This window comes from Salmo salar, chromosome 13 (genome assembly GCF_965601325.2).
Source record: "Salmo salar chromosome 13, fSalSal1, whole genome shotgun sequence".
NCBI classification, from domain to species: Eukaryota; Metazoa; Chordata; class Actinopteri; order Salmoniformes; family Salmonidae; genus Salmo; species Salmo salar.
Window position 1 is genome coordinate 103,080,586 of NC_138303.1, and position 21,507 is coordinate 103,102,092.

The 21,507-nt window shown below is 45.4% G+C and overlaps 1 protein-coding gene across 9 annotated transcripts in view; it reads right to left on the reverse strand.

The window, feature by feature from the left end:
* The window catches only part of strbp.2 (spermatid perinuclear RNA binding protein), a 189,584-nt gene that overhangs the window by 121,424 nt on the left and 46,653 nt on the right, over positions 1 to 21,507 (reverse strand). For 8 of the 9 annotated variants that reach the window (XM_045692186.2, XM_045692188.2, XM_045692191.2 and 5 more), the window contains exon 2: positions 6,167 to 6,244. The exons of the other annotated variant lie outside the window; for it this stretch is intronic. The gene's annotated coding sequence lies outside the window, so the exon portion shown is untranslated. The remainder of the gene's footprint in view (positions 1 to 6,166; positions 6,245 to 21,507) is intronic. 9 annotated transcript variants of the gene reach the window in all.

The following is a 21,507-nucleotide window of genomic DNA, read 5'->3' on the forward strand; positions in this document are numbered from 1 at the left end:
GGATAACCTTCCAGAAGGACAACCATCTCTGCAGCACTCCACCAATCAGGCCTTTATGGTAGAGTGGCCAGACGGAAGGCACTCCTCAGTAAAAGGCACATGACAGCCACTTGGAGTTTGCCAAAAGGCACCTAAAGACTCTCAGACCATGAGAAACAAGATTCTCTGGTCTGATGAAACCAAGATTGAACTCTTTGGCCTGAATGCCAAGCGTCACATCTGGAGAAAACCTGGCACCATCCCTACGGTGAAGCATGGTGGTGTCAGCATCATGATATGGGGATGTTTTTCAGCAGCAGGGACCGAGAGACAAGTCAGGATTGAGGCAAAGTTGAACGGAGCAAAGTACAGAGAGATCCTTGATGAAAACCTGCTCCAGAGCACTCAGGACCTCTGGGTTGAAGGTTCAACTTCCAACAAGACAACGACCCTAAGCACACAGCCAAGACAACGCAGGATTGGCTTCAGGACAAGTCTCTGAATATACTTGAGTGGCCCAGCCAGAGCCCGGACTTGAACCCGATCTAACATCTCTGGAGAGACCTGAAAATAACTGTGCAGCAACGCTCCAATCCAACCTGACAGAGCTTGAGAAGATCTGCAGAGAAGAATGGGAGAAGCTCCCCAAATACAGGTGTGCCAAGCTTGTAGCGTCATACCCAAGAAGACTCAAGGCTGTAATTGCTGCCAGAGGTGCTTCACCAAAGTACTGAGTAACGGGTCTGAATACTTGTGTAAATGTAATCTACATTTTTATTTTTAATACACTTGCAAAGAATTATGGAGTATTGTGTGTAGATTGATTTAATACATTTTAGAATAAGGCCCATCAATTTCTGGGACCAATCAGAACAGTTAGAATGTGTTTGCGACTTTGTGTTCCAAGCATCTGCCTCTAACCCTAGGAAGCTCTTTGCCACCTTCTCCTCCCTCCTGAATCCTCCTCCCCCTCTCTGCGGATGACTTCGTCAACTATTTTCAAAAGAAGGTTGACGACATCCGATCCTCGTTAAGTCAAACGACACCGCTGGTCCTGCTCACATTGCCGTACCCTATGCTTTGACCTCTTTCTCCCCTTTCTCTCCAGATGAAATCTTGCGACTTGTGACGGCCGGCCGCCCAACAACCTGCCCACGTGACCCTATCCCCTCCTCTCTTCTCCAGACCATTTCCGGAGACCTTCTCCCTTACCTCACCTCGCTCATCAACTAACTCATCCTTGACCGCTGGCTACGTCCCTTCCGTCTTCAAGAGAGCAAGAGTTGCACCCCTTCTCAAAAAACCTACACTCGATCCCTCCGATGTCAACAACTACAGACCAGTATCCCTTCTTTCTTTTCTCTCAAACTCTTGAGCGTGCCGTCCTTGGCCAGCTCTCTTGCTATCTCTCTCAGAATGACCTTCTTGATCCAAATCAGTCAGGTTTCAAGAGTGGTCATTCAACTGAGACTGCTCTTCTCTGTGTCACGGAGGCTCTCCGCACTGCTAAAGCTAACTCTCTCTCCTCTGCTCTCATCCTTCTAGACCTATCTGCTGCCTTTGATACTGTGAACCATCAGATCCTCCTCTCCACCCTCTTCGAGTTGGGCATCTCCGGCGCGGCTCACTCTTGGATTGCGTCCTACCTGACAGGTCGCTCCTACCAGGTGGTGTGGCGAGAATCTGTCTCCGCACCACGTGCTCTCACCACTGGTGTCCCCCAGGGCTCAGTTCTAGGCCCTCTCCTATTCTCGCTATACACCAAGTCACTTGGCTCTGTCATATCCTCACATGGTCTCTCCTATCATTCCTACGCAGACGACACACAATTAATCTTCTCCTTTCCCCCTTCTGATAACCAGGTGGCGAATCACATCTCTGCATGTCTGGCAGACATATCAGTGTGGATGACGGATCACCACCTCAAGCTGAACCTTGGCAAGACGGAGCTGCTCTTCCTCCCGGGGAAGGACTGCCCGTTCCATGATCTCGCCATCACGGTTGACAACTCCATTGTGTCCTCCTCCCAGAGTGCTAAGAGCCTTGGCGTGACCCTGGACAACACCCTGTCGTTCTCCGCTAACATCAAGGCGGTGACCCGATCCTGTAGGTTCATGCTCTACAACATTCGCAGTGTACGACCCTGCCTTACACAGGAAGCGGCGCAGGTCCTAATCCAGGCACTTGTCATCTCCCATCTGAATTACTGCAACTCGCTGTTGGCTGGGCTCCCTGCCTGTGCCATTAAACCCCTACAACTCATCCAGAACGCCGCAGCCCGTTTGGTGTTCATCCTTCCCAAGTTCTCTCACGTCACCCCACTCCTCCGCACACTCCACTGGCTTCCAGTTGAAGCTCGCATCTGCTACAAGACCATGGTGCTTGCCTACGGAGCTGTGAGGGGAACGGCCCCTCCGTACCTTCAGGCTCTGATCAGGCCCTACACCCAAACAAGGGCACTGCGTTCATCCACCTCTGGCCTGCTGGCCCCCCTACCTCTGCGGAATCACAGTTCCCACTCAGCCCAGTCAAAACTGTTCGCTGCTCTGGCACCCCAATGGTGGAACAAGCTCCCTCACGACGCCAGGACAGCGGAGTCAATCACCACCTTCCGGAGACACCTGAAACCCCACCTCTTTAAGGAAAACCTAGGATAGGATAAAGTCATCCTTCTAACCTCCCCCTACCCCCCCCAAAAGATATAGATGTACTATTGTAAAGTGGTTGATCCACTGGATATCATAAGGTGAATGCACCAATTTGTAAGTCGCTCTGGATAAGAGCGTCTGCTAAATGACGTAAATGTAATGTAAATGTGTTCTAGAAATCATAGGGGAGGTTCTCAGATCCAGACTCATTGAGGAGAAGAAACTATCGTCTGTTGGCGTGGCGTAGCGTTTGTCCGAAGCAAGGAGTTTGCGTAGCCAGGCAACCTGTTCAGCCTTTCCTGTCTTTATAATCAGAGACAGACAGCCTTTGGAAAGGGTGAGGGGTAAATATCCAGGTTCAGCCTGGGAACAAGTTGCAGGTCGACACACCAAAGTTAGATCCCATATGACACTTTATTTCCTATAGTGCACTACTTTTGACCAGGGCCCTATGGGGTCTATTGACCAGGGCCCTATGGGGTCTATTGACCAGCGCCCTATGGGGTCTATTGACCAGCGCCCTATGGGGTCTATTGACCAGGGCCTAAAGGAGTCTATTGACCACATAGGCCCTATGGGGTCTATTGACCAGGGCCTAAAGGGGTCTATTGACCAGCGCCTAAAGGGGTCTATTGACCAGGGCCCTATGTGGTCTATTAACCAGGGCCCTATGGGGTCTATTGACCAGGGCCCTATGGGGTCTATTGACCAGGGCCCTTTGGGGTCTATTGACCAGGGCCCTATGTGGTCTATTGACCAGGGCCCTATGGGGTCTATTGACCAGGGCCTAAAGGGGTCTGGTCAAAATGTCCCTACATAGTGTGATTGGGGTACCATTTGAGATGCAGCCCAAAGCTCAGAGATATCCAAAATGGATCCCATGCTTGTTATTAAAGTGTAATACTTAGTTACACATTATTATCTACCACACTCAGGTTTTCAAACTTTTCTTTGGTTACTGTACAAGACATAAACATTTACACATTTTAGCAGACATTCTGATACAGAGTGACTTAGGGTTAAACACCTTGCTCAAGGGCACAGACAGATTTTTGGGGAATTCGATCCAGCGACCTTCGGTTACTGGCCCAATGCCTTAACTGCTAGGTTATCTGCAGCAGACGCACTCAAAGGCTGGTGCTCTGACTGACTGACTGACACACTGCTTGGTAAACACTAACGATGGAGAAGCATAAACATGTCACAGACCGGTGCATCATTTAATATAGAAACTGCAGCCTTATTGGGAGACTACAGAAGGGTATGTTAAAACATAATGCATTCTGGGCTACTTCTCATGAAAGTGACTAAAGGGTCCCGTGTGGATCAGTTGGTAGAGAATAGCTCTTGCAATGCCAGGGTTATGTGTTCAAATCCCACGGGGGACCAGTACGAATGTAAATGTACGCTCTGGATAAGAGGAGCGCCTAAATAACCAAAATATAAACGGCTGCGTGTCGTTAGGGCTAAATTGGCAGTCTGATTTTCTTGTAGAGTAAAATAGGCTATCTAATCTAATATGGTAAATTAAGGACCACACATATACACACACACGTCTTATCCACTCAGGTGTGTGTGTGTGTGTGTGTGTGTGTGTGTGTGTGTGTGTGTGTGTGTGTGTGTGTGTGTGTGTGTGTGTGTGTGTGTGTGTGTGTGTGTGTGTGTGTGACTTGAATGTGGGTGACTGGTGAGGACAGAAAGGTCAGTGGCCTTGCTGCTGAGTCAGAGGTAGAACATGAAAAGCTCACACACCCACACACACCCACACACCCAGGCAGGGGTGCTGCTTGTTTTCCGCAGGACTCACAGTGAGCCACTCGGTGTTCTCAGCCCCCAGCATTATGCACCACACTGAGGGGACTCCCTCCTGGTTGCCCCCCCAGTTTCCCTCACCCCTCCTGACGGTCTCCCGGTCTCTCATCTTGCTAGCTATAACACCGCCTGGAATAATGGTTTCATATACACTTTAGTTTCACTGGGTTATTGAACTGTACTGAACAAAAATATAATGCAACATGTAAAGTGTTGGTTCTATGTTTCATGAGCTAAAATAAAAGATCCCAGAAATGTTCCATACGCACAAAAAACGTATTTCTCAAACTTTGTGCATAAATTTGTTTACATCCCTGTTAGTGAGCATTTCTCCTTTGCCAAGATAATCCATCCACCTGACAGGTGTGGCATATCAATAATCAGATTAAACAGCATGATCATTACACAGGTGAACCTTGTGCACATTGTGATGGGGACAATAAAATGCCACTCTTAAATGTGCATTTTTGTCACACACACACAACACAATGCCACAGATGTCTCAAGTTTTGAGGGAGCTGGCAATTGGCATGCAGACTGCAGGAATGTCCACCAGAGTTGTTGCCAGAGAATTTAATGTTCATTTCTCTACCAAAAGCCACCTCCAACATAATTTTAGAGAATATGGCAGTACATCCAACCGGCCTCACAATCACAGACCACGTGTAACCACGCCAACCCAGGACCTCCACATCCGGCTTCTTCACCTGCGGGATCGTCTGAGACCTGCCACCCGGACAACTGATGAAATTGTGGGTTTGCACAACTGAATAATTTCAGCACCAGCTATCAGAAACCGTCTCAGGGAAGCTCATCTGCGTGCTCGTCGTCCTCACCAGGGTCTTGACCAGACTGCAGTTCGGTGTCCAAAACGACTTCAGTGGGAAAATGATTCTCTTTGATTGCCACTGGAGCTCTTCATGGACGCGTCCTGTTGTGTGTGCGAGCGGTTTGCTGATGTCAATGTTGTGAACAGAGTGCCCCATGGTGGCGGTGGGGTTATGGTATGGGCAGGCATAAGATATTGACAATGAACACAATTTAATTTTATCGATGGCAATTTGAATGCACAGAGATACCGTGACGAGATCCTGAGGCCCATTGTAGTGCCATTCATCCACCACCATCACCTCATGTTTCAGCATGATAATGCACAGCCCCAGGCCACAATCAACAGCCTGATCCACTCTATGTTAAGGAGATGTGTCGTGCTGCATGAGGGAAATGGTGGTCACACCAGATACTGACTGGTTTCCTGATCCACGTCCCTACCTATTTTTAAAGGTATCTGTGACCAACAGATGCATATCTGTATTCCCAGTCATGTGAAATCCATAGATTAGGGCCCAATTCATCTATTTCAATTGACTGATTTCCTTATATTAAACGTAACTTAGCAAAATCTTTGAAATTATTGAATGTTGCGTTTATATTTTTGTTCAGTGTACAATATAAAAAATGACAAGAAGACAATTCCCATTAAATGTCAAGGACATTCACTCCATCTCCATGCTCCAGGTAATATAACAGCAATCCTGTCCAAGACCAGCGGACTGTACACTAGGTCCCATCTGACACAGAGCTGCTGTCCAATGGGGTTATCCAGTACACTGTGTTACTAGCCTGGTTACAGTAGTCAGGGCAGCACAGTGACCCTGTCACGTGATCATTACTAGCCTGGTTACAGTAGTCAGGGCAGCACAGTGACCCTGTCACGTGATCATTACCTTGTGCTGCACTGTCCTCGTGTCCCTCTGCAGCCCAGGGTCACAATGACAGTCTCAGGATGTGTGGGGAATCTCTACCTGGAAACACAGAGGTCAAAGATCACTCATCAACACCTTCCATTGTGTTGTATACTACACATTATAATAGCCTATTCCATCCAATAATCAAAATGACTCATTTATGTCATTTAGTTGACAGAGCGAGAACTCCCACGATCCAAGGTCTGAGCTGAGAAAAACGTCACAGTTGTGACACACCAGTTGGCCACTCTGCCTCTGCTGTGTGGAGAGTCAACAGCAGCACAGGAGGAGAGCAGAGAGAAGCAGAATAGGAGGAGAGCAGAGAGAAGCAGAACAGGAGGAGAGCAGAGAGAAGCAGAACAGGAGGAGAGCAGAGAGAAGCAGAACAGGAGGAGAGCAGAGAGAAGCAGAACAGGAGGAGAGCAGAGAGAAGCAGAACAGGAGGAGAGCAGAGAGAAGCAGAACAGGAGGAGAGCAGAGAGAAGCAGAACAGGAGGAGAGCAGAGAGAAGCAGAACAGGAGGAGAGCAGAGAGAAGCAGTACAGGAGGAGAGCAGAGAGAAGCAGTACAGGAGGAGAGCAGAGAGAAGCAGAACAGGAGGAGAGCAGAGAGAAGCAGAACAGGAGGAGAGCAGAGAGAAGCAGTACAGGAGGAGAGCAGAGAGAAGCAGTACAGGAGGAGAGCAGAGAGAAGCAGAACAGGAGGAGAGCAGAGAGAAGCAGAACAGGAGGAGAGCAGAGAGAAGCAGAACAGGAGGAGAGCAGAGAGAAGCAGAACAGGAGGAGAGCAGAGAGAAGCAGAACAGGAGGAGAGCAGAGAGAAGCAGAACAGGAGGAGAGCAGAGAGAAGCAGAACAGGCAGCGGAGTCCCGTAATCGCTCTGGTCTGTGAGCTCCACGACTGACTGATTACAGCTGCCAACACACACACACACACACACACACACACACACACACACACACACACACACACACACACACACACACACACACACACACACACACACACACACACACACACACACACACACACACACACACCCACACAGCTAGCGGCTCCATTCACAGGAGGTACAGTGTGATGGAGAGAACCATTTACCCCATCACGTCCAGCAGGTAATCAGACAGAGACAAACACATACGTCCAATAGTTTTCAATGGGTAATAACTGTCACCGGCCAGTGTGAGTTGGTTACAGAACATAACGTTTGGGAGTCCAACCTAAACCCTTAACTTCTCATGTTAGTCCCCTGCAGTCCAGCATCAGGGGGTTCAGTCACACCTGACCTGACAACCATGATAACCAGCAATGTGCCAAGCAGGGTTTAGTTCTTCCTTTATTATTACTGCCCTCTCCTCTACACCACCTCCCCTATCAGCCAGCCAGCCAGCCTTCCTTCCTTCGAGTCTGGAAATAGTTTGATGATGAACAAGGCAAAAACAGTCAGTGGCATCTTTACAATGTAGGATGAATGAATTTGCATATCATTTACTGCTGCGTTGATGACCCACCATCATCTTCTATCCATGGAACAGAGAATGTATGGTACAGTGTGATGAACAGATAGAGAGACAGAGCAAGAGCTGAGTCCAGGAAGGAGCTGCAAGGTGTACTCCCTCTCCGGCCTCTAGGTCACCAGACTGCTGATTATCCCACACACCTGTCACCATCATCACCTGTCACCCTCACCTGGACTCCATCACCTCCTTGATTATCTTCTCTATATCTGTCCCTCCCCTTGGCTCTTTCCTCAGGTGTTATTGACTCTGTTTCATGTCGGTGCGTTGTTTGTGTTTCTTGTTTAATGTACCGTTTATTTATTAAACACTTACTCTCAGACTACATGGTTACACGAGCCCTCTCAGTCAGCTGGTGTTGGACCTCACCATCCAAGCTGACACCAGCACTGCTTCAAAAGAAACAATTCCAATAAACTAAATCATGAACCAATCAAAGGACTCATATTTACAACATTGGAAAAACGAAACAAAATCTCAAAGCCGACTAACCAGAGAATATGAATTGGCTGATTATCTCTACTCTGTCAGAGATATGAAGCAGAGATCCTTACCAAGTACAGGCTGACAGAGACAGATCCTTACCAAGTACAGGCTGACAGAGAGAGACAGAGACAGATCCTTACCAAGTACAGGCTGACAGAGAGAGACAGAGACAGATCCTTACCAAGTACAGGCTGACAGAGAGAGACAGAGACAGATCCTTACCAAGTACAGGCTGACAGAGAGAGACAGAGAGAGACAGAGACAGATCCTTACCAAGTACAGGCTGACAGAGAGAGACAGAGACAGATCCATATCAAGTACAGGCTGACAGAGAGAGACAGAGACAGATCCTTACCAAGTACAGGCTGACAGAGAGAGACAGAGACAGATCCATATCAAGTACAGGCTGACAGAGAGAGACAGAGACAGATCCTTACCAAGTACAGGCTGACAGAGAGAGACAGAGACAGATCCTTACCAAGTACAGGCTGACAGAGAGAGACAGAGACAGATCCTTACCAAGTACAGGCTGACAGAGAGAGACAGAGACAGATCCTTACCAAGTACAGGCTGACAGAGAGAGAGACAGATCTTTACCAAGTACAGGCTGACAGAGAGAGAGAGAGAGAGACAGAGACAGATCCTTACCAAGTACAGGCTGACAGAGAGAGACAGAGACAGATCCTTACCAAGTACAGGCTGACAGAGAGAGAGAGAGAGAGACAGAGACAGATCCTTACCAAGTACAGGCTGACAGAGAGAGACAGAGACAGATCCTTACCAAGTACAGGCTGACAGAGAGAGAGACAGATCTTTACCAAGTACAGGCTGACAGAGAGAGACAGAGAGAGACAGAGACAGATCCTTACCAAGTACAGGCTGACAGAGAGAGACAGAGAGAGACAGAGACAGATCCTTACCAAGTACAGGCTGACAGAGAGAGACAGAGAGAGACAGAGACAGATTCTTACCAAGTACAGGCTGACAGAGAGAGACAGAGAGAGACAGAGAGAGACAGAGAGAGATCCTTACCAAGTAAAGGCCTGCAGAGAGAGACAGAGACAGATTCTTACCAAGTACAGGCTGAGTGACCACCGATTGGCAATAGAAACCGGCAGACATAAAAAGACATGGCTGCCCAAAGAGGAGCGTGTACGTGGTCACTGCACGACAGGGGAGGTAGAGACAGAGATGCACTTTCTCCTGTACTGTGAGAAATATTCCTCACAAAGAGATTCATTATTCACAGAAACGACTATATGTATTCCAAATTTTAATTTATTAAACACAGAGGAAAAACTAAAAATACTCATGGGCTCCTCTTGCAGCCAAATATGTATTTGCCAAATAGTAGTGGTACGGGTAGTAGGGTGATGGTAATGAGAGCACTTTAATTATGGTGGTGGTGGTGGTAGTAGTAATGATGATGGTGGTAGTAGTACTGATGTAATGATGGTGCTGGTAGTAGTAATGATGATAGTAGTTGTAGTACTGATTTAATGATGGTGGTGGTAGTAATGATGATGGTAGTAGTAGTACTGATGTAATGATGGTGGTAGTAGTAATGATGATGGTAGTAGTAGTACTGATGTAATGATGGTGGTAGTAGTAATGATGATGGTAGTAGTAGTACTGTAGTAATGATGATGGTAGTAGTAGTACTGATGTAATGAAGGTGGTAGTAGTAATGATGATGGTAGTAGTAGTACTGATGTAATGATGGTGGTGGTAGTAATGATGATGGTAGTAGTAGTACTGATGTAATGAAGGTGGTAGTAGTAATGATGATGGTAGTTGTAGTACTGATGTAATGAAGGTAGTAGTAGTAATGATGATGGTAGTAGTAGTACTGATGTAATGAAGGTGGTAGTAGTAATAATGATGGTAGTAGTAGTACTGATGTAATGATGGTGGTAGTAGTAATGATGATGGTAGTAGTAGTACTGATGTAATGAAGGTGGTAGTAGTAATAATGATGGTAGTAGTAGTACTGATGTAATGATGGTGGTGGTAGTAATGATGATGGTAGTAGTAGTACTGATGTAATGATGGTGGTAGTAGTAATGATGATGGTAGTTGTAGTACTGATGTAATGATGGTGGTAGTAGTAATGATGATGGTAGTAGTAGTACTGTTGTAATGATGGTGGTGATAGTGGTAATGAGAGCACTTTAATTATGGTGGTGGAGGTGGTGATTGTAATGATGATGGTAGTAGTAGTACTGATGTAATGATGGTGGTGGTAGTCATAGTAGTAATGATGATGGTGGTTGTAGTACTGATGTAATGATGGTGGTGGTAGTCATAGTAGTAATGATGATGGTGGTTGTAGTACTGATGTAATGATGGTGGTAGTAGTAATGATGATGGTAGTTGTAATACTGATGTAATGGTGGTGGTAGTAGTAATGATGGTCGCGGTGGTAGTAATGATGATGGTAGTAGTAGTAGTACTGATGTAATGATGGTGGTGGTAGTAGTAATGATGGTGGTGGTGGTAGTAATGATGGTGGCGGTGGTAGTAATGATGGTGGTGGTGGTGGTAGTAGTAATGATGGTGGTGGTGGTAGTAGTAATGATGGTGGTGGTGGTAGTAGTAATGATGGTGGTGGTGGTGGTAGTAATGATGGTGGTGGTGGTGGTAGTAATGATGGTGGTGGTGGTGGTAGTAATGATGGTGGTGGTGGTGGTAGTAATGATGGTGGTGGTGGTGGTAGTAATGATGGTGGTGGTGGTGGTAGTAATGATGGTGGTGGTGGTAGTAATGATGATGGTAGTTGTAGTACTGATGTAATGGTGGTGGTCGTAGTAGTAGTGATGGTGGTCATAGTAGTAATGATGGTGGTAGTAGTAGTAATGATGGTGGTGGTAGTAGTAATGATGATGGTGGTAGTAATGATAATGGTGGTGGTGGTGGTAGTAGTAATGATGATGATGGTAGTTGTAGTACTGATGTAATGATGGTGGTGGTAGTAATAGAAATGATGATGGTAGTTGTAGTACTGATGTAATGATGATGGTGGTAGTAGTAATGATGATGGTAGTTGTAGTACTGATGTAACGATGGTGGTGGTAGTAGTAATGATGATGGTAGTTGTAGTAATGATGGTGGTGGTGGTAGTAATGATGTAATGATGGTGGTGGTAGTAGTAATGATGGTGGTAGTTGTAGTACTGATGTAATGATAGTGGTGGTAGTCATGATGGTGGTAGTTGTAGTACTGATGTAATGATGGTGGTGGTAGTAATGATGGTGGTAGTTGTAGTACTGATGTAATGATGGTGGTGGTAGTAGTAATGATGATGGTAGTTGTAGTACTGATGTAATGATGGTGGTGGTAGCAGTGATGATGATGGTAGTTGTAGTAATGATGATGGTAGTTGTAGTACTGATGTAATGATGGTGGTGGTAGTAATGATGGTGGTGGTGGTAGTAGTAGTGATGTAATGATGGTGGTGGTAGTAATGATGGTGGTGGTGGTAGTAGTGATGGTGGTGGTGGTAGTAGTAGTGATGTAATGATGGTGGTGGTAGTAATGATGGTGGTGGTGGTAGTAGTGATGGTGGTGGTGGTAGTAGTAGTGATGTAATGATGGTGGTGGTAGTAATGATGGTGGTGGTGGTAGTAGTGATGGTGGTGGTAGTAGTAGTGATGTAATGATGGTGGTGGTAGTAATGATGGTGGTGGTGGTAGTAGTGATAGTGGAAGTAGTAGTGATGTAATGATGGTGGTGGTAGTAATGATGGTGGTGGTGGTAGTAGTAGTGATGTAATGATGGTGGTGGTAGTAGTGATGGTGGTGGTAGTAGTAGTGATGATGATGGTGGTAGTAGTAGTGATGATGATGGTAGTTGTAGTACTGATGTAACGATGGTGGTGGTGGTAATGATGATGGTAGTAGTAGTAATGATGGCGGTGGTAGTAGTGATGATGGTGGTGGTAGTAGTAATGATGATGGTAGTAGTAGTACTGATGTAATGATGGTGGTGGTAGTAGTAATGATGGTGGTAGTTGTAGTACTGATGTAATGATGGTGGTAGTTGTAGTAATGATGATGGTAGTAGTAGTACTGATGTAATGATGGTGGTGGTAGTAGTAATGATGATGGTAGTTGTAGTACTGATGTAATGATGGTGGTAGTTGTAGTAATGATGATGGTAGTTGTAGTACTGATGTAATGATGGTGGTAGTTGTAGTATTGATGCTGGTGGTTGTAGTACTGATGTAATGATGGTAGTTGTAGTACTGATGTAATGATGGTGGTAGTAGTAGTAGTGATGATGGTGGTAGTAGTAATGATGGTGGTGGTAGTAATGATGATGGTAGTTGTAGTGCTGATGTAATGATGGTGGTGGTAGTAGTAATGATGATGGTAGTTGTAGTACTGATGTAATGATGGTGGTAGTAGTAATGATGGTGGTAGTTGTAGTACTGATGTAATGATGGTGGTGGTGGTAGTAATGATGATGGTGGTTGTAGTAATGATGGTGGTGGTAGTAGTAGTAATGATGATGGTGGTTGTAGTAATGATGGTGGTGGTGGTAGTAATGATGGTGGTGGTAGTAGTAATGATGGTGGTGGTGGTGGTAGTAGTAATGATGATGGTGGTTGTTGTACTGATGTAATGATGGTGGTGGTAGTCGTAGTAGTAATGATGATGATGGTTGTTGTACTGATGTAATGATGGTGGTGGTAGTAATGATGGTGGTGGTGGTAGTACTGATGTAATGGTGGTGGTAGTAGTAGTAATGATGGTGGTAGTAGTACTAATGATGGTGGTAGTTGTTGTACTGATGTAATGGTGGTGGTAGTAGTAGTAATGATGGTGGTAGTTGTTGTACTGATGTAATGGTGGTGGTAGTAGTAGTAATGATGGTGGTAGTTGTTGTACTGATGTAATGATGGTGGTGGTAGCAGTAATGATGATGGTAGTTGTTGTACTGATGTAATGATGGTGGTGGTAGCAGTAATGATGGTGGTAGTTGTTGTACTGATGTAATGGTGAAGATTACTGTTATTTAGTTATAAGTTAGTTATAGTTTCATTTTACATGTTTATATTTATTATATTTCTCCTATTGACTGTTACCATTTTATTGTTATTATTTAAATGTTGTATGATTATTATTTACATTATTATTTGATATTCTGTGACGGTAGTTGTAGTTCATATCAACATAACTAGATCCTATTAACACCACACTGCTGATTCCCCCATTAAGATTACTCAGATGATTGGAATGTGTTCCATTCATCAACGGCACAGAGACAGAGAGACAAAGAGAGAGAGAGAAACATACAGACAAGGAGAGAGAGAGAGACAGAGACAGAGACAGAGACAGAGACAGACAGACAGACAGACAGACAGACAGACAGACAGACAGACAGACAGACAGACAGACAGACAGACAGACAGACAGACAGACAGACAGACAGACAGACAGACAGACAGACAGACAGAGAGCAGAATTAGGCCAAAACCCGCTAATTATCAAAATCCAGAAAATGAGTTGAAAACTGAGCTGCACTTCCTAACCTCCTGCCAAATGTATGACCTTATTAGAGACACATATTTCCCTCAGATTACACATATCCACAAAGAATTAGAAAACAAACCTGATTTTAATAAACTCCCATATCTACTGGGTGAAATACCACAGTGTGCCATCACAGCATCAGGATCTGTGACCTGTTGCCACAAGAAACGGTCAACCAGTGAAGAACAAACACCATTGTAAATATTGTTTATAGAAAAATATGGTTTATTTCACTTTTGTTTATTATCTATTTCACTTGCTTTGGCAATATAAACATGTTTCCCAAGCCAATAAAGCCCTTTGAATTGAATTGAATTGAGAGCGCGAGAGAGAGAGAGAGAGAGAGAGAGAGAGAGAGAGAGAGAGAGAGAGAGAGAGAGAGAGAGAGAAAAAGAGAGAGAAATAGAGAGAGAAATAGAGAGAGAAATAGAGAGAGAAATAGAGAGAGAAATAGAGAGAGAAATAGAGAGAGAAATAGAGAGAAATAGAGAGAGAAATAGAGAGAGAAATAGAGAAAAAGAGAGAGAAATAGAGAGAGAGAAATAGAGAAAGAGAAAGAGAGAGAGAGAGAAAAAGAGAGAGAGAGAAAAAGAGAGAGAGAGAAAGAGAGAAAGAAATAGAGAGAGAGAGAAAGAAAAAAAGAGAGAGAGAGAGAGAGAGAGAAATAGAGAGAGAGAAAGAGAAATAGAGAGAAAGAGAGAGAGAGAGAGAGAGAGAGAGAGAGAGAGAGAGAAAAAGAGAGAGAAAAAGAGAGAGAAAAAGAGAGAGAAAGAAATAGAGAGAGAAAAAGAGAGAAAGAAATAGAGAGAGAGAAAAAGAGAGAGAGAAAGAAATAGAGAAAGAGAGAGAGAGAGAAATAGAGAAAGAGAGAGAGAGAAATAGAGAAATAGAGAGAAAGAGCGGGAGACAGAAATAGAGAAAGAGAGAAAGAGAGAAATAGAGAATAAGAGAGAGAGAGAAATAGAGAAAGAGCGGGAGACAGAAATAGAGAAAGAGAGAGGAAGAATAAATGCCTGGCTGGGATGTGGGCATTTCAAAACAGAGCTTTATGAAGCACACAGAGGAGTCTGGTAGAAACACTGTTAACACTGACAACCACAAGCAGCTTTGCATGGTTTCAATACAACAGCAACACAATCAGGATCACTACAAACTGCTTCCACAGCTTTTTACAAGGGATCTGAGCAATGGGAGGTTTATGAATTAGTAAAAGATTGACCAGTCTTCTGACTGGCTTCTGCCGCACAAATGCAACGTCAGGTTTCTGTGTGTGCAGACTAAAGTATTAACTAGCCTTATATGACTTGTCAACATGGCTCAAACAGGAATAGCCCTGGCTGCCTACAGAATGCATATCAACATAACTAGATCCTATTAACACCACACTGCTGATTCCCCCATTAAGATTACTCAGATGATTGGAATGTGTTCCATTCATCAACGGCACAGAGGGAGATAGAATCTAACTTGGTGTGAGGTCATAGAAATAGAATTTCCAGAAGGGTCATTCTCACTCAAGTCAATGTTTCGTGACAGGTGGGCCAGGCCGGCGGCCATGTTGAGTGTACTTTTAGGCTATTTCTATAGTGTAGTCTAGCAAAGCTACTTACTAGATGATGAAAAGGGACTTTAAAGGTCTGTGCTGTATCAGCTGAAAGGCTCGTAGAGCTGCTGCTACGTGGGCATTGATTGGTCAGGCTCTAGCAGGACACTCATTACAAACTGTAGATACGTTAATTGTGACTAGATCAATGTCCTGAAGAAACATTGATTACACTGCAAAGCAAGGAGACCGAATAGATTAGGCTACAGTCAACTTTCCTAAAGTACTCATTCTAGCCTTGTATTGCACTTTGACCTTTTTTAAGGACACATGTGGGTAAAGAAATATAAAGAAATAGCCTAGATCTGATACATTGGAAAAGACTGTGACCAAAATGTTGAGAAACTAGGTATCTAATTTAGACTAAAACAGTGTGTATACCATGCTTCTAGAATCACCACTGTACTGTAGAGGAGGCTACATTCATTGTGTGATGTGTTCAATACGGAAATAAGTGCCACATTGTGTTGACACATTACGTTTCATTGTGTTGACAGTGTTTCATTGCGTTGACACATTGCGTTTCATTGCGTTGACACATTGCGTTTCATTATGTTGACACATTGCGTTTCATTGCGTTGACACATTGTGTTTCATTGTGTTGACACATTGCGTTTCATTGTGTTGACACATTGTGTTTCATTGCGTTGACACATTGCGTTTCATTGTGTTGACACATTGCATTACTGAGGTGGGTGGAGGCAGCAGGGATCGATCTGAGCTTATGTGGCCACACAGGATGAACCTGTTCACTCTTCACCCATGGTTGTATCCTAAATATCACCCTATATCCCTATATAGTGCACTACTTTAGAACAGGCTCTGGACAATTCTGAGAAATATCACCGTGTTGAAAATCCCAAATTGTTTGTATAAACAACTGAATTCAGAAAGACACACCCCACCAGACATGTTACCAGGGGTCTCTTCACAGTCCCCACCAGACATGTTACCAGGGGTCTCTTCACAGTCCCCACCAGACATGTTCCCAGGGGTCTCTTCACAGTCCCCACCAGACATGTCACCAGGGGTCTCTTCACAGTCCCCACCAGACATGTCACCAGGGGTCTCTTCACAGTCCCCACCAGACATGTCACCAGGGGTCTCTTCACAGTCCCCACCAGACATGTTACCAGGGGTCTCTTCACAGTCCCCACCAGACATGTCACCAGGGGTCTCTTCACAGTCCCCACCAGACATGTCACCAGGGGTCTCTTCACAGTCCCCACCAGACATGTCACCAGGGGTCTCTTCACAGTCCCCACCAGACATGTCACCAGGGGTCTCTTCACAGTCCCCACCAGACATGTCCCCAGGGGTCTCTTCACAGTCCCCACCAGACATGTCACCAGGGGTCTCTTCACAGTCCCCACCAGACATGTCACCAGGGGTCTCTTCACAGTCCCCACCAGACATGTCCCCAGGGGTCTCTTCACAGTCCCCACCAGACATGTCCCCAGGGGTCTCTTCACAGTCCCCACGAGACATGTCACCAGGGGTCTCTTCACAGTCCCCACCAGACATGTCACCAGGGGTCTCTTCACAGTCCCCACCAGACATGTCACCAGGGGTCTCTTCACAGTCCCCACCAGACATGTCACCAGGGGTCTCTTCACAGTCCCCACCAGACATGTTCCCAGGGGTCTCTTCACAGTCCCCACCAGACATGTCACCAGGGGTCTCTTCACAGTCCCCACCAGACATGTCACCAGGGGTCTCTTCACAGTCCCCACCAGACATGTCACCAGGGGTCTCTTCACAGTCCCCACCAGACATGTCCCCAGGGGTCTCTTCACAGTCCCCACCAGACATGTTACCAGGGGTCTCTTCACAGTCCCCACCAGACATGTCACCAGGGGTCTCTTCACAGTCCCCACCAGACATGTTACTAGGGGTCTCTTCACAGTCCCCACCAGACATGTTACTAGGGGTCTCTTCACAGTCCCCAAATCCAAAACAAATGTAAGGCAACGTACAGTGTTATATAGAGCCATGGTTACACAGAACTCCCTTCCAGCTGAATTTACTCCAGGAAAACAATCCAATTTGTAAATTAAAAAAAAATATTAAACAGTACCTCATGACACAACGCCTCTCCCCTATCTCACCAAATAACTTGTTTAGATGTTGACATGTATGATATACGTGGATATGATTGATTATATTTATATCGGCGTGTATATCACTGACAGTGAATACTGTAGATAGGCCTTAGTGTTGTGGTTACAGGACTTTTTATTTGATTTTAAATGTTTGTAGCTCTGTCCTTGAGCTGTTGTTATCTGTCCTTGAGCTGTTGTTATCTATCAGTGTTTTGTATTATGTCGTGTTTTATGTGGACCCCAGGAAGAGGAGCTGCTGCATGACCGACAGCTATTGGGGATCCTAATAACAAACTAACTTAACAAAAATAGTGTACTTTATAGGAAATGGTGTGTCATTTGGGAGACCCCCATACCACCACCGTCACTAAGCTATAGAGCCTTCCTGTAGGCCTATTTTCTTGTAAAACAGGAAATGGGCCATTTTTCCATACTAAAAAGTGAGTTAGCAGGGAATGAACATAGCTTTAGGTTAGGCCTATGCCAGGATGAGGCCTCAATCTATGCAGAGACTGCAAAGTTGTCCCTAGATTAAGTAAGGCAAAAGTAAACCACATTTTGAATTGATACACCGAATAAACCCAAATCGTTGCTTGACAGACACAGACAATATGATTGAGGCATTCAAGTCCACTGAAGCATCACGTTACCCAACCCTAGTTTTTCACACCACCGTCAGGCACATCATCACTTGGGGAGAAGAACCAAAAAATGAATGAGAGAGACAAATACAGTTCAACTATACAACACTGTCCACAGACGGAGACACCGGTTAACCGCCGGCAAATAGGGATTCAATTTAGAAGATGTAGGTTTATAATAAATAGGCCTCCCGCTGTATACTGCGGGCCTACCGCTGTGTACTGCGGGCCTCCCGCTGTGCACTGCGGGCCTACCGCTGTGTACCGCGGGCCTCCCGCTGTGTACCGCGGGCCTCCCGCTGTGCACCGCGGGCCTCCCGCTGTATACCGCGGGCCTCCCGCTGTGTACCGCGGGCCTCCCGCTGTGTACCGCGGGCCTCCCGCTGTGTACCGCGGGCCTCCCGCTGTATACCGCGGGCCTCCCGCTGTAAACTACAAGAGGCATAAAAACCTTGATTCAGATCAATTGTTACCCTTGACAGAATTAGCAGTACTTATCCCTTAGCTTAAATGTTGAGAGAAAGGATAAGGCTAAGAAAAAACTACAAGAGGCATAAAAACCTTGATTCAGATCAATTGTTACCCTTGACAGAATTAGCAGTACTTATCCCTTAGCTTAAATGTTGAGAGAAAGGATAAGGCTAAGAAACTCTGCTAAGAAAAAAATGGTTCAACAGTGTCCACAGCTCACAGGACCCAGCAGGCTTCTGGAAGCCTTAGGTGCTGTGATACAATACACCACAACTCACCAAGCAGCTAACAATGATCAACTGTACCTTAATGAAGCCCAGACACAGTGACATCATACAGCAGCCACCAAGTGGTGCAATGGGGTCATTGTCTTCAGCAATTAGGCTATGACATTTTAACCCATTTCTTGTTAGGATGGCTCGATCTCTAAATAGCCTATTGGAACAAAAGTTCTTGCCCTAATGTTTTGTCATTTGAACCTAGCCTCACTGATATAGAGGCAGAGCACAGATACCAATTAGCTAGTGGTATCAGAGAGAAGTCACTCGACTTTCCTTGTGTGGCGCAGCGGTCTAAGGCACTGCACTGCAGTGCTAGACGCGTCACTAGAGATCCGGGTTCAATCCCTGGCTGTGTCACAGCAGGCTGTGACCTGGAGACCCATGAGGTGGTGCACAATTGGCCCAGCATTGTCCGGGTTAGGGGAGGGATTGGCCGGCTGGGACGTCCTTGTCCCATCATGCTCTAGCAACTCCTTGTGGCGGCCGGGGGCATGCACGCGGTTAACTCCTACTGCAGATTTCATCTTTAAAAGGTGCAAATGGAAACTGTCACACCTATCACCTTGTCTCTCCGTCAGTCCATCACTAAAGGTCAGAGTGGTGCTGGCTGGCCTCAGACATAACAGCAGCAGTCTTGGTACTAATGATGAAAATACATTCTGCTCCTTTGAGAATAAAACAAAACTTCACTATCCTCTGAAGTCTAGAACCATCTATCCTGTCGTGCCTTCGGGACCAGACAGAGTACGTCCCAAATGTCACCATATTCCTTAAATAGGGCACTACTCTGACCAGAGCCCTTTGTTTCATACCCTATGGGCCCTGGTCAAAAGTAGTGCACTATAAAGGGAATAGGTTGCCATTTGGGACAGCCAAACATTGAGACAGATGCATCCCACAGCGATGCCACCCACTCCCCTTGTCTCATCCCTGCAGCGAAAAGTATCAGAGAGAAGTCACTCAACTTTCTTTGAGGGTGCAAATAGGCACTGCCTTCCATCCCTTCACAGTCAAAGTTAGCCTATAGAGTTCTTAAGAGGACAGGTGGTTTGTTTAATCACAGTGGCTGTCGAGAGGACAGGTGGTTTGTTTAAAAACCTCTTAATAAGGATCTGCCCCCTTTTTAAAAAATTTCACCTAAAATGACATACCCAAATCTAACTGCCTGTAACTCAGGATCCACTATGAGGATTCTTTAGTACTTGTTAGCATTTAGCTAGCATCCACTATGAGGATTCTTTAGTACTTGTTAGCATTTACCTTGCATCCACTATGAGGATTCTTTAGTACTTGTTAGCATTTTGGTAAATTTGAAATTAAAAAAGCATTGTGCCCCTTGTGTGCACTACGGGTAATAACGTATATCCCGGTATTGCACAGTCACGATATGATCTGGATACCGTCCACCCCTACACACAAATGACAAGAGGGAGTCTGACCAGCAATTGATTTGATTGTGCCGGGCCGGGCTCAGACTTGCGGCGCTGTGGTGAGAAAAAATGACAGCGAGTGACTGTGGAACATCAACAGTGTTTATCGTGCGGTCTCTGCTGCAGTGACCACCACAGAACATCAACAGTGTTTATCGTGCGGTCTCTGCTGCAGTGACCACCACAGAACATCAACAGTGTTTATCGTGCGGTCTCTGCTGCAGCGACCACTACAGAACATCAACAGTGTTTATCGTGCGGTCTCTGCTGCAGCGACCACCACAGAACATCAACAGTGTTTATCGTGCGGTCTCTGCTGCAGCGACCACTACAGAACATCAACTGTGTTTATCGTGCGGTCTCTGCTGCAGCGACCACCACAGAACATCAACAGTGTTTATCGTGCGGTCTCTGCTGCAGCGACCACCACAGAACATCAACAGTGTTTATCGTGCGGTCTCTGCTGCAGTGACCACCACAGAACATCAACAGTGTTTATCGTGCGGTCTCTGCTGCAGTGACCACCACAGAACATCAAGTGTTTATCATGCGGTCTAAATAAATAAGAAATAATACCTGAAGTTGTTCTAAGGAGAGAGAAACATGGTGAAGCCTTTATTATAGCATAGAAAATATCAAAAACTGCCGCATTTGTGAAATTGTTTATTCGACATGTTCTGGTTACGTGAAGCTTGGTGCTCACAGAATCAGGAGGCTATTAAACAAACACTCAAACAAGCATCAGTAGCATGATCTGTCTCATTTCTGTAGATATATATGGATGATTTATAAAGCCAGGCACATTTAACAGTTAGGCTATTAATCATAGACCTATTTAAGTTGGGGTTTCCTCTCTCCTCACTTTTCTTAGACAATTAAGGCAAGGGCTGTTTTCTCATCTCCTCATTCTGCTTCTGCCTCCGCCGCATTGTTCTCAACACCAATATGCTGATTAACTTTACTATTATGCACATAGCAACATTGTCTCTAGGAAAAGACGGCAATTCAACAGCGCACTGATGTGTTTCAGAACTGCGGACAGATACCGCTATCCAATGTGGGAGAAAGCACATTTGTTATAAAATAATATAATTTTTATTAGTGTTGCACAACTATTCTTATGTAAAATAACCATATAATACCCTATTACAGGGGCTGAGTCACTGGCTTACTGGTGCTCTTCCATGCCGTCCCTAAGAGGGGTGCGTCACTTGGGTGGGTTGAGTCAGTGACGTGGTCTTCCTGTCCGGGTTGGC